The sequence below is a fragment of the Salvelinus fontinalis genome, chromosome 30 (genome assembly GCF_029448725.1).
Source record: "Salvelinus fontinalis isolate EN_2023a chromosome 30, ASM2944872v1, whole genome shotgun sequence".
In the NCBI taxonomy this organism is placed as follows: domain Eukaryota; kingdom Metazoa; phylum Chordata; class Actinopteri; order Salmoniformes; family Salmonidae; genus Salvelinus; species Salvelinus fontinalis.
The window spans coordinates 21,914,200-21,928,931 of NC_074694.1; the positions used below are offsets into that span (position 1 = coordinate 21,914,200).

The following is a 14,732-nucleotide window of genomic DNA, read 5'->3' on the forward strand; positions in this document are numbered from 1 at the left end:
TGACTTTCTGGTCCCTCTCCAAGAGGTAGAGTTCCAGTCCATGTTCTTGGTACAGGCCCATGGACTGGGGTAACTAGACCAGACATGGAACAGAACATAGACCTGGAATTGTTTATCCCTCTCTGTCAGTAGTATGGATTCTCACTGGACTACTGAGAGACATTCTAAATTCACAGCATGTGGGACAGCTCAGTCCCCTACCATTTCCTTTCAGTACCATCACATCTGTGTTGTTTTCCTGCACCCAGCCAACACAGACACACAGCCAACACAAAGACAGACACACACCCTTGTGACCTTGACGGCAGACTTCCTCCCTGGTTCTACAGGAACCTATAAGAAGGACCAGCTTTAAAATGTCCACTTCCTCGCTCTAACTGGGAGAAGCGAAAATCTCTGGCCAGGGGGACTTCAGAGTGTCTTTTAACAAGGTAACTAGATTTGGTAATCTACTCATTGGATCCATGCAGTGCCAAATTAGCCTCTGAACAGTGGCCGGCCCAAAGGGAGGGATGCATGGCACTGCTCTTCTCTAGCTCTCATGGGGGAAAATCATAACTTTGACTTAAATGAAATTTCACTTAGGCTAGTCTCCCATTGACCTCAATGCATGACTAACAAAAAATGTGATTTAGGACTGGCCCCATGATGTATTCAGAACCACCATAGAAGACCACGGAGATCAGCAGAGAAACTAAGGAGAAGTAAAGCCTAGACAAACGTAACCTTTAGCTTGTCACCTATATCTACAGGTGTGCATATTTACAGTGGCAAGAAAAAGTATGTGAACCCTTTGGAATTACCTGGATTTCTGCATAAATTGGTCATTAAATTTGATTTGATCTGCTTAAACTAATAACACAAATTATTGTATTTTTCTTGTCTATATTGAATACATCATTTAAATACATCCTTTAAACATTGACAGTGTAGGTTGGGGAAAGTATGTGAACCCCTAGGCTAATGACTTCTCCAAAAGCCAATTGGAGTCAGAAGTCAGCTAACCTGGAGTCCAATCAATGAGACAAGATTAGAGATGTTGGTTAGAGCTGCCTTGCCCTATAAAAAAACTCACAAAATTTGAGTTTGCTATTCAAGAAGCATTGCCTGATGTGAACCATGCCTCAAACAAACGAGATCTCAGAAGACCTAAGATTAAGAATGGTTGACTTGCATAAAGCTGGAAAGGGTTACAAAAGTATCTCTAAAAGCCTTGATGTTCATCAGTCCACGGTAAGACACATTTTTTATAAATGGAGAAAGTTCAGCACTGTTGCAACTCTCCCTAGGAGTGGCCGTCCTGCAAAGATGACTGCAAGAACACATTATTTGTAATACATTTACAAACCTTTCCGATTTTTTTTATACATTTATGGGGTTTTGTGTGTAGATTGATGAGGGAAAATTTTTATTTAATCCATTTTAAAATAAGGCTGTAACGTAACAAAATATGGAAAAAGGGAAGGGGTCTGAATAATTTCCGAACGCGCTGTATACACAGGGTACCAGTACAGAGTAAATTTGTGCAGGGTTGCGCGCTAATTGAGGTAGATATGTACACATAACTAGGAATTAAGGTGACAGATAAAACAATAGCAGCAGGATATGTGATAAGTCAAATTTTGTGTTAAAAAGGGTCAATGCAGATAGTCCGGTTAACTAACTATTTATCAGTTTTGGCTTGGGGTAGAAGCTGTTCAGGGTCCTGTTGGTTCCAGACTTGGTGCATCGGTACCGCTTGCCGTGCGGTAGCAGAGAGAACAGTCTATGACTAGGGTGGGTGGAGTCTGACCATTTTTAGGTCCTTCCTCTGACACCGTCTGGTATAAAATGTCCTGGATGGCAGGGAGATCAGCCCCAGTGATGTACTGAGCCGTATGCACTACCCTCAGTAGCGCCTTGAGTTTGGATGCCAAGCAGTTGCCAAACCAAGAGGTGATACAACCAGTCAAGATATTTTCAATGGTGCAGCTGTAGAACTTTGAGGATCTGAGGGCCCATGCCAAATATTTTCAGCCTCCTGAAGGGGAAGAGGCATTGTCGTGTCCTCTTCACAAAAGTGTGTTGGTGTGTTGAGCATGATAAATCCTTAGTGATTTGGACACCGAGGACCTTGAAGCTCCAGACCCACTCCAGTACAGCGCCGCTGATGTGTGGTCTAAGATCAACTCCTTTGTCTAACTGACGTTGAGGGAGAGGTTGTTGTGCTGGCACCACACTGCCAGGTCTCTGACCTCCTCCCTATAGGCTGTCTCATAGTTGTCTGTGATCAGGCTGACCACCGTTGTGTTGTCGGGAAACTTAATGATGGTGTTGGAGTCTTGTGTGGCCAAGCAGTCGTGGGTGAACAGGGAGTGCATGAGGGGACTAAGCACGCACCCCTGAGGGGCCTTCTTGTTGATGGTCAGCGTGGCGGATGTGTTGTTGCCTTCCCTCGCAGCCTGGGGCGGCCCGCCAGGAAGTCCAGGATCCAGTTGCAGAGGGAGGTGTTCAGTCCCAGGGTCCTTAGCTTAGTGATGAACTTGGAAGGCACTATGATGTTGAACGTTGAGCGGTAGTCAACGTTAGCTTAATTGAGGTGAATCACAGCCCTTTTTCCCCCAACAAAGTAGACATCTTCACGGTAAGATGAAGAAAACTATTTCTAAATCCTCAGTCACTCCTTCAGAACAAACACCCCTGCAGGGCACTAACTAGCCTAATCATGAAATCACAGTCTGGCCTTAGATGAAGAGCGGATCCTAATTTCATCATCCAAATATAGGCCTATACAAACACACGCACAAACAAATCTACAGTCAAGCCCATGAAAACTTCACATTCTTACATAGTAATAAGTGAACTGCTCCCAATGGCCCAGTAAAAAGTGTTCCCAGGTATGACCGGGCCAGAGGCAGGTCTGTCTCCCATGCAGAAAGCTGGAGCCGCTTCAACTGGCTTGAATATTAGGCTAGATGGAATGTTTTTCAGAGGGCAAAAAGTTAAATCAACACTTGTACGAGGTGAAATAATCCTCTTTGGGAGAACCTGGGTCCTCAGAGGCTTCATTGTAAAATGGTGTGAATATCAGAGTAACTCCCCGGGCTCTCCACACTAAAACACCCAACATTGCACATACAACATACACCAGCACACACTCATAGATGGTGCACAACCCTCAAAGCAAATGAACATGCTGCACCTGTACATAGCCAATCTGTAAATAGCCCATCCAACTACCTCATCACCATATTGTTATTTATTTTGCACCCCAGTACCGCTACTTGCACTCATCTTCTGCACATCTATCACCCCGTGTTTAATTTGCCATACTGTAATAATTTCACCACTATGGCCCATTTATTGCCTCACCCCCCTTATACTACCTCATTTGCACAAACTGTATATAGACTTTCTCTATTGTATTATTGACTGTATGTTTGTTTATTCCATGTGTAACTCTGTGTTGTTGTTTGTGTCGCACTGCTTTGCTTAATCTTGGCCAGGTCGCAGTTGTAAACGAGAACTTGTTCTCAACTGGCCTACCTGGTTAAATTAAGGTGAAATAAAAATGTTTAAAAAAAAATTGTTGTTAAGTTAGGGCTTCACTTTATATTGATTTTGAGTTCACTTATCGGACCTCTCGACACGTTCATCTCTTTCCCCACAGATACACAACACACTTTACACAGACACCCTGTTCAACATTATAAGTAACCCAGCACTTGACACTTATCTGAGAGTTATTCTGAGCCCTCCAGTCAACACTCTGTGTGCCGACACATATGGGCAGAGAAGACCGGGTCTATCAGATTTGGAAGATAGAGAGCCAGCCAGAGCGGAGTTACTCACAGTTGACACCAATTCCGTTGGTGACATCATAAATGATCACGTCAACTAGTAATTGTTTGACAAACATTTTTGCATCGTGGCCCGGTAGAAGCCATTCATATTTTCTTGTGAACCATACAATAAACAAACATAATATTTTTGGCACGACCAAAGATGGATTTGCAGACTGCCTGAATAAACTCAACTCCAAAGGACTGTCTGTGTGACACTGTCAAGGACATGGTATTTTTGGGGTATTTTATAAGGATAAGCATTAGCTGTTGCAAAAGCATCAGCTACTCTTCCTGGGGTCCACACAAACCATGAAACATGACATAATACTGAACATTAAATAGACAAGAACAGAACTACATACATTTGTTTTTAAAAAGGCACACGTAGCCTACATATCAATGCATACACACAAACTATCTAGGTCAAATAGGGGAGAGGCGTTGTGCCGTGAGGTGTTGCTTTATTTGTTTTTTGAAACAAGGTTAGCTGTTTATTTGAGCAATAGGAGATGGATTAGAGTTCCATCCAATAAGTGCTCTATATAATAATGTATGCTTTCTTGAATTTGTTCTGGATTTGGGGACTGTGAAAAGACCCCTGGTGTCCTGTCTGGTGGGGTAGGTGTGTGTGTGTCAGAGCTGTGTGGAAGTTGACTATGCAAACAATTTTCTTATAAAAAGATGTGATGCAGTCAGTCTCTCCTCAACTCTTAGCCAAGAAAGACTGGCAAGCATAGTATTTATATCATCCCGCTGATTACAATGAAGAGCAAGACGTGCCACTCTGTTCTGGGCCAGATGCAGCTTAACTAGGTCTTTCCTTGCAGCACTGGATCACACAACTGGACAATAATCAAGATTAGACTATACTAGAGCCTGCAGAACTTGTTTTTTGAAGTGTGGTGTCAAAAAAGCAGCGCATCTCTTAATTACGGACAGACCTCTCCCCATCTTTACAACCATTGAATCTATATGTTTTGACCATGAAAGTTTACAATCTAAGGTAACGCCAAGTAATTTAGCAACATCAAATGGTTTTGTGATGAATAAGCCATCTGATTTGATGAAAGATGGAGTTGAATTTGTCTTTCTGCCCATAATTTCATTTAAAGTACTCCGAAGTTTTTTTACATCATTCTTTATATCATTGATCTTGGCTTCATAAAATAGTTTCTTGAATTTAGTCACATTTCTCAATTTGCAGTAAATCAGCTAGTCTGATGTGCAGCCAGACTTATCAGCCACTCCTTTGCCCCATCTTTCATCCACACAGTTTTTCAATTCCTCATCAATCCATGGAGCCTTAACAGGTACATGTTTATCAATAATTAGAAGAAGTAATTTCATAAATGTATCAAGTGCAGCAATGCTCCTCATTAATCACATCAGACCAACAAATATTTTTAACATCATCCACATAAGAGTCCCAGCAAAATCTTTTGTATGATCTCTTATACACTATTTTAGGCCCAGCTGTTGGAACTCTGGCTTTCCTGTATATAGCCACTATTTGTGATCACTACATTCAATGGGCATGGATACAGCTTTTAGTAAAAATGTGATCCGACACTGCATCGCAATGCTAACTGTTCCACTAGAGATCCTGGTTTGAGTCCAGGCTCTGTCGCAGCCGGCCGTGACCGGGAGACCCATGGGGCGGTGCACAATTGGCCCAGCATCGTCCGGGTTAGGGGAGGGTCTTGCCAGCGGGGATGTTCTTGTTCCATCACGTACTAGCGACTCCTGTGGCAGGTCCGGGCGCAACGCATGCTGACACGGCGTCCGGGTTAAGTGGGCATTGTGTTAAGGAGCAGTGCGGCTTGACTGGGTTGTGTTTCGGAGGATGCACGGCTCTCGTACAGGAGTTGCAACGATAGGACAAGAATAACTATCAATTGGATACCAAGAAAAATTGTGGAGAATAAGGGGGTAAAAAAAAATATAATAAAAAACACAAAAATACATGTGGATGATCTTGTTCCTGTAGTATTTGTAAACACCCTGGTAGGTTAATTAATAACCTGAACCAGATTACAGGCACTGGTTACAGTAAGAACCTTCCTCGAGAGGACAGCTCGATGAAAACCAGTCAATATTCAGGTCACCAAGAATGTAGACCTCCCTGTTTACATCATATACACTATCAAGCCTTTCACACCTTATTTAGATACTGACTGTTAGCACTTGGTGGCCTATAGCAACACCCCAAAAGAAAAAGCTTTAGATGTGCCAAGTGAACCTGCAACCACAACACATCAATAACACTTGACATAAGATATTCTCTAAGCATTACAGAGATTTGGCTCTGAATATATACAGCAACACCTACCCCATAAGCATTTCTGTCTCTTCTATAGATGTTATATCTTTATATTGCTACTAGAGATCGACCGATTAATCGGAATGGTCGATTAATTAGGGGCGATTTCAAGTTTTCATAACAATCGGTAATCGGCATTTTTGGACACCGATTATGGCCGATTACATTGCACTCCACGAGGAGACTGCGTGACAGGCTGACTACCTGTTATGCGAGTGCAGCAAGGAGCCAAGGTAAGTTGCTAGCTAGCATTAAACTTATCATTTAAAAAAAACAATCAATCTTAACAATCACTAGTTAACTACACATGGTTGATGATATTACTAGTTTATCTAGCTTGTCCAGCGTTGCATATAATCAATGCAGTGCCTGTTAATTTATCATCGAATCACAGCCTACTTCGCCAAACGGGTGATGATTTAACAAGCGCATTCGCAAAAAAAGCACTGTCGTTGCACCAATGTGTACCTAACCATAAACATCAATGTCTTTCTTAAAATCATGGCGGATGAGATAGCAAAAGCTCAGGTTGCCCAGCCCGGCGGAGATACCATCTTCGGCAAAATCATTCGCAAGGAGATTCCTGCAAAAATATTATTTGATGTGATACAAAAAAAAAAAAAAAAAGCAACAAAATTCCCAAACAATAAATAATCAATATATAAATCACATATTTACAAATCTTTATAAAATTAAATATATCCAATTTTATTGTCAACAGTTCAACAAAAAAAAAAGGGGGAGAATCCTTTTTCCTAATAAGTATATATTTTTAAACCTGCATATTTAGTTAAAAGAAATTCATGTTAGCAGGCAATATTAACTAGGAAAATTGTGTCACTTCTCTTGCGTTCTGTGCAAGCAGAGTCAGAGTATACGCAACAGTTTGGGCTGCCTGGCTCATTGCAAACTGTGTGAAGACCATTTCTTCCCAACAAAGACCGTAATTAATTTGCCAGAATTGTACATAATTATGACATAACATTGAATGTTATGCAATGTAACAGCAATATTTAGACTTAAGGATGCCACCCGTTAGATAAAATACGGAACGATTCCGTATTTCACTGAAAGAATACACGTTTTGTTTTCGAAATTATAGTTTCCGGATTTGACCATATTAAATTACCTAAGGCTCATATTTCTGTGTGTTATTATATTATAATTAAGTCTATGATCTGAATTTAGCAGTCTGACTGAGCGGTGGTAGAAAGCAGCAGGCTCGTAAGCATTCATTCAAACAGCACTTCCTGCATTTGCCAGCAGCTCTTCACTGTGCTTCAAGCATTGCGCTGTTTATGACTTCAAGCCTATCAACTCCCAAGGTTAGGCTGGCAATACTATAGTGCCTATAAGAACATCCAATAGTCAAAGGTATATGAAATACAAATGGTAGAGAGAGAAATAGTCCTATAATTCCTATAATAACTACAACCTAAAACTTCTTACCTCGGAATATTGAAGACTCATGTTAAAAGGAACCACCAGCTTTCATATGTTCTCATGTTCTGAGCAAGGAACTTAAACGTTAGCTTTCTTACATGGCACATATTGCACTTTTTCTCCAACACTTTGTTTTTGCATTATTTAAATGAAATTGAACATGTTTCATTATTTATTTGAGACTAAATTTATTTTATTGATGTATTATATTAAGTTAAATTAAAAGTGTTCATTCAGTATTGTTGTAATTGTCATTATTACAAATATATATATAAAAATCGTCCGATTAATCGGTATCGGCTTTTTTTGGTCCTCCAATAATCGATATCTTAAATCGGTCGACCTCTAATTGCTACTGCTGTATCAAATTAATTATCTAAGTGAGTCTCAGAAATGACTAAAATATGAATGTTATCTGATGTTAGCAAGTCATTGATTTCATGAACCTTATTTCCAAGGCTACAAATATTAATATGGGCTATTTTCAGCCCTTTCCTGGGTAGCTTATCAGAGAGACATAATACTGAAAAGAGCAAACAAAGCAAGAGAAAAACAATATATACATTCAGCAGCCTTTAATCAATTGGTGTGTGAGTTTGCTGTGGGGTTGAAGCTACGGACCCATAGGCTTGGCTCTCTCATCCCTTCCAGGCTTCTGGGAGGGAGGGTGGCTAATGAACCGGTCATAGCAGATGTATGCAATGTCCCCACTCGCTCTAGCAGCTTTCATGGGATCAGTTCTTTCCTCTTCTGGCGCACAGCTTCAGGATAATCCTCGTTGAGGAATATATAAGTTCCTCTCAAGTTCTTGCCTCTTTCCAGAACAGCTACCTTGTCCTTGAACCTCAGAAACTTAACCACTATCGGCCTGGGCCTGTCACCTGGGCCAGTGGTGGGTTTTCCATTCCTGTGGTTGCGCTCCACACCTCAATCGTCCTGTGGTCCATCTTCAATTTCTCAGAGATCATTTCCCTCACTTTGTCCTCAAGACACAGTCCAGGTTTCATGTTGAGATGCTGCAATTCCGTCCACAACCATGTTGTTCTGCCTTGATTGTCCCGAGTCGGATTTATCAATCTTTGTTATCATGGATTCACACAGAACTGATGTCCTCGCTCACCTTTCCGTTCTCCTGTTTCAACTCATCGAGCTGACCCTGGGAGAACTGCAAACTGTTCTTCAGGTCCTGGACCTCTGGTCAGGTTGTCCATTCTATTATTAGTTGAATCCACCAGTATTTGGACAAAACACTTGAAGCTATTTTCTTGTTGTAACAACTGCTTGTAGAACTCTATTTGTTCGTTTAAAAGATCTTTCACCTGTGCTAGAGACTGTCAAATAGCTCCTCAGACCCGTCCTTGGTCAGCGGGATCACTGGATAGAGACAAGCAGTCCCTGCAACTGATGCCAACTGTGTCGCAGGATCCAAACTAAAAAGTTAGCTAGCTAACTCTCAACACGCTATGACTTAATTAGTGACACACAGACACAAACATCCCTGATTAGGTTAGCACTGCCAGAAGAGGACTGGCCACAGCCTGGTTCCTCTCTAGGTTTCTTCCTAGGGAGTTTTTCCTAGCCACCATGCTCCTACATCTGCATTGCTTGCTGTTCGGGGTTCTAGGTTGGGTTTCTGTATAAACATTTTGTGACATCTGCTGATTTAGAAGGGCTTTAAATGAATTTGATTTGATTACTTTCTTTGCATTATGCACACACCCATAAACCCACACTCACCCAGTTGGTAAGACTGGGGCCCATATCCCTAGATTTCTCAGAAGATAAAAAACGAACAAGAGTCTACACTGAGAAACGTTACACCACTGGTAATAAATAACCATACTGTTCAATGAACATGTCAGACCGACAGGCTGGCTTTCCTTATCCCATTAATGAGACCAAATGTGTGCGCGTCCAGCGTAAACACCAGCTCTACAGCTAAGTGGGAATAACAGACTGAATCAGCAGCTGGGTTGTGTTTGGTTCTGTGCAACAACAAAAAAGGATGACATGTTTTGAAATACAGTGAAAAGAGAACACGCCTAGACCTACTAGGCTACTTCATCTTAACCAATAAGAACCAGGACCAGGAGTCAAGAACATCAACAATGAACCTCTCCTCCATCAGTAGAGGCCAGCAAAAAAATATATCTCCCACGTCCCATCCTCTCTATTTGGGCTATCAGCCTCATGAGGGACTACTGAGACCAAGGATAACAGGACGTTACGACACCTTGAGGCCTCAGGTAGCCTAGAGGTTAAGAGTGTTTTAATACCCAAGCCGGCAAGGTAGAAAAATCTGCTGTTCTGCCCTTGAGCAAAGCCGTTAAACCCAACAACAACTGCTCCCTGGGCGCCGATTAAGGCAGCCCCCCGCATCTCTGATTCAGAGGTGTTGGGTTAAATGCAGAAGACTCATTTGGGTTTAATGCATTCAATTGTGCAACTGACTAGGTATACCCTTGCCCTTTCCACTAATTCTCTATGGCAGTTGAGGCGACAGGATCAAAACAAACAGAGAGCTACCTTCCTTCCAAGAATGTGAAAGGCTCTTTCTTGGAAGTAGACATCACTGTTTGTTTTGACTCCATCACCACCTCACCTGAGGTCATCTGAAGCCCCAGGGCTATTAAGGCCTAATCACTTTCACTTAATCATAGAGAATCTCAGTCATCATGAGTGTGACCCATCTACACCAACATAAAAAATATACATATTCAGGGCCTACAAGAGAAAGACCTGCAGTTCTCAGTTCACTTTACAGGGCAGCAGAATGAATGAGGCCTCTGGTCCTCTTGAACTGCAGGCTTATGGGATTTCAAAAGATGTCATTGAAGTGAACATCAGACTTCTCTCTCTCCCATCATTCCAGACCATGATCGCATCACTTACTTATCACTGTCAGCAACTACTTAGGCTACTTTCCTTTTTCCTCCCTCTTCTTGTCAGTGACCTCTGTATAAAGGATATTACAATAGACTAGGACTATTTATTGACTCATGTAAAGGCAAGTGGATTCAACAGAATAATAATCAATGTAATAGCTCCCATCTGACACACATGAAAGTCTGCCAATGTCCCAGCTTTGTCTTGGAAAGGTTCAGGCTACATCAACACATTTAACAGTTGACACAGGCAGACCAAACAGAATTCTACTTGGTTGTTGTGTTGGCAGTGACAGGATGGCACTGGTCAGTCACGTTTACATCTAGCACAAGGATGTTGAGAGCTTCTGGCCAACAAACGTCCCTTTCCCCTCCCCTCTGGCTGAGAGAAGTGATGTTTACAGTGGGACAAGGGCAGCATTTTGCACCAAAGTGTCAATATAAACATGTCAATGATGATTAAATTTCATCCACAAAGCTGATCCTCCCCCAGGGTGTTAGTGGTCAGTACCAACAACACAATAAGTCATTGTCACCTCTAGGGCTGTGGCGGTCATGAAATTTCATCAGCCGGTGATTGACAGTTATTTGCTTGACAGTCTCACGGTAATTGACCATTAATTAACATAAACACATTTAGCATCTCCTGGCTTCCACACATAGCCTACAAACCCTTTTCAAAAAGTCTAATACATCCATGTAATGTAGCCTACACCATCACAATAAATCCATTATTTATTTTAGACAGGTCTAAAGCTGATATGAAGAAAATGTAGTCTATTTCAGAAGAAAAGAATAGCATACTCTGAGTTGTCCTTATGTTAGGTCCTGATGTGCCAAATGGCTGTGGGCGACACTAGTTCATTTAGCAGGCAAGATTTGCTTATAATTCCGTGGCATTATTTTATAGAATGAACAATACAATTGAACAAAGCTGAATAAAATATATTTTCTCCAAACGATGAGGGAGTGCGCACATGTGGCTATTCTGTGCTGAGCGGTAAACAAAGAAATAGGTACTCCTATATGCTTAATTTAGAGTTATTAATGTAACTTTAGTAGTTCTACAAACGTTGGGCTATATGTTTTGATTTTATAATACATTGTGAGGCTGCATGATGAGTAATGATGATTTGAAAAAAGTAACTTGAAAGGCATGAGCTCTGTTTTTTGCGCAGGATTTACACACTTCGTCAGCCTCTCATTCACATTTTGACAAGCACTTGATAATGCCTCGAATTTCACGGTGGCATCCCCTTTGTGACCGTAATGCAAACAAAAAAAAATCCATGCCTTTTGCAGCTTGGAGTTGCGTTGTGACCATCTCCCTGAGCGTGCTGCGCAAGCCGAAGTGTCTCCCACTCACACGGCTCCACGTCACGTGATTATGTCTTTCTCATAGGCTACAAGTTAAGACAGACACATCGGGGACGCAACTGCGTGAGTCCTTATCCAATTCCGATACAAACCTTATTAAAACATATAGGCCTATGGGCTAGGCTACATGAGGTGTTCGACTATACATTTTTTTCTATTGTGTTATTGACTGAACGTTTGTTTATTCCATGTGTAACTCTGTGTTGTTGTTTGTGTCGCACTGCTTTGCTTTATCTTGGCCAGGTCGCAGTTGTAAATGAGAACTTGTTCTCAACTGGCCTACCTGGTTAAATAAAGATGAAAAATAAAAAATAAAAATGATTCAAACAAGTCGCAAAAAAAGGCATTGTTTCTTACGCTGGACATCATTCACAAGTGATAGTATATCATTCACAAGTGATAGGCTAATATTGTCACCCATCAGGCTATTTTCAATTGAATATTGTCTTCACATATACTAAATCATATGTGCGACATTTGTTTTGATTTAGAATTTACCATTATCATGCAACTGTATCAAAACGGGGCAGCGGGGAAAAAATACATGTCATCTATGCACTTAAATAACAAACGTATGTATGTTTTTCCCCGTAGCCAGCCAGAAAGGCTTTATTCCTGTTGTAAATATAAGCAATGTGCTTAATATTAGGAAAGTTGAGAAATAGATATAGTAGGCCTAGCCTATAGAAAGCTGAGGGATCCTCGTCTTTTTATTAGCGACCATCACTCTGTTTTCTCCCGCAATTGCATAGCCTATAGAAATGTTGAGCAACATGAGCTCTCATGAAGTGTTTGATTCGATTTTCAAATACATTTGCATTGATGTCAGAGTGATTTGAGGGAGAATAGAGTGCTGCGTACCAGGCAGTTAGCAAGTTTGTTAGACTACTAATGACCAGCAGCAGCATCAGAGCTTGCAGAAGCCTAATTACCGTGACTAAACGGTCATGTGGAATTTGACTGCCTTCATGACTCGTGATGGCCGGTGTGGCGGTAATACGGTCACCGCAATAGCCCTAGTCACCTCCACTGAAACCTGAAGGGGGGAACCATATGGTGCACCCATCCATAATCTAAGCAGGTGTGACCGTTCAGATCTCACGTGGTGGAGAAGAGTTAGCCTACAATTAAACATTTCTGGTCCTGCCAGTACTTGCACTTAGCCTAATAGTTGTACAATATATATAACTACCAGTAAAGCCTAAACTATTTGTCTTTAGCTGCACCTGTTTGTTTTTAGAAGTAATACTTTCTCTCTGAGATGGAATGAAGGGACTACACCTGTGTGACACCAAGTGCAGTTCACAATTGTGTTGCATAAATGGGGTGTATTCACCTGGAACCAAACAGATTGGAGTAAAACGTTTTGCAATGGTGTCCAACTAATAAATACACCCCGACAACAGGAGTTCCACTGAAGGCCACTGCTTTCACACAAGTTACAAAGGTCAACAAGTTAGTGAAGGATACAAAACACACCATGTCAGTTTGCATTTGGTTGTAGTCTTAGCTTAGCTAGCTATATCCACCTGTCCTGGCACTGTTGATCCTGGGATAGCTAATAAGGAACAATAAAATCACGATGGTTCCTGATGTTAAACAACTTGCCATAGGCTAAATCTCGGAGGTTTAGTGTTACATTTAGGGTTTAAACCCCTCATTATAGTTTAGGCGGGGGGTTTCCGCTAAATTACCAGGAGAATTGCAGTCGACCAATGTTTGTAGTTAGCTAATGTTGTTTATTTGAGTTAAGTTATGGAGTAAATTAGTGTAACGGTAGATAGCATAACCACAATCAAAGCTAGCTTGCTGGCTGTCTATAGCCCCTCTATGTCCAACATGGATGCCAAACAAATTAGCGTGTATTCTTAGCTGGCTAGCTTTCTGTAGCCAACAACAAGGACCAGTGTGGCTCCTGTGGCAATGGGCTAGTTAGCTATCTAACTAATATACTATGGGGACATTTTCTATGTTGTCAACAACAACAGCTAGCCAGCTAGCCAAATACCGGTATGTTACCTACAAGCAAAGGTCGACTTCAATCAATGGCCATTTATTGTTTTCGCTATATAAATGAAATGAACTATGGTATCCATAACTAACTACACACATAACTAGCAAATAATTAACCTGAAAGTCATGATTGAGTGTGACTGCAATTTGACTAGTTAACGTTACTAGCTAGTTAACGTTAGCTAGCTGGTTAACGTTAGCTAGTTACCTAACATGCTAGCAAGTTGGCTAAATACAATCCACTTGAAAGTGAAATAGTTCTCTACTTACGTTTTAGCAGAAATTGAGTTTGCTTCAAATAGCCCCTCGTCTGGTTGCAATTGAATATTTCTTTACTTGGATATGAATTTTTGGTTTTAATTCGGTTTCTTGAACTAGCTAGCTGATCAGAATTGTAGCTATCTAGCTAACCAAGATAGCAAGGCTAGCACTTGCCTTTACACGAATTCCCCTTTCAACCTTTCTTGGCACTGACTGTTGTCTTTTTTATGCATATTTGGCACACAAAAGAGACAGCGCTATGAAAACAATGTGTTGTGGGATAAAAATACTAGTTTATGGAAGAACTGAACTGATTTGGCAGCTAACTAAATGTATGAAACAGATGACGTTCTTTCCTCCATTGATGGGCCAAAGCACAGCAGAGCTCTGCTCGATGTCCAGCTCCAGGGGAGTGACATTCTCTCCACTCTTTACAGTCATTGGTCCAAGTCAACTACAAATTTGAGCTGAGATTGGTATTTAAATTTGTCAGTCAAATTACATTGTGACATACCCTTTGAGGCAAAATATTGTATAAACATTGTTTGATTGATTGCCTAGGATATTAACTGTATACCCCCCCCCCCCCCTCATATATTATTTTACATT

General features: G+C 41.2%; 1 protein-coding gene across 3 annotated transcripts in view; it reads right to left on the reverse strand.

The window, feature by feature from the left end:
- ppm1ba (protein phosphatase, Mg2+/Mn2+ dependent, 1Ba) overlaps positions 1–14,521 on the reverse strand; it is a 50,017-nt gene extending 35,496 nt beyond the window's left edge. For all 3 annotated transcript variants that reach the window (XM_055890016.1, XM_055890017.1, XM_055890015.1), the window contains exon 1: positions 14,133–14,521. The gene's annotated coding sequence lies outside the window, so the exon portion shown is untranslated. The remainder of the gene's footprint in view (positions 1–14,132) is intronic.
- Between the last annotated feature and the right edge of the window lie 211 nt (positions 14,522–14,732).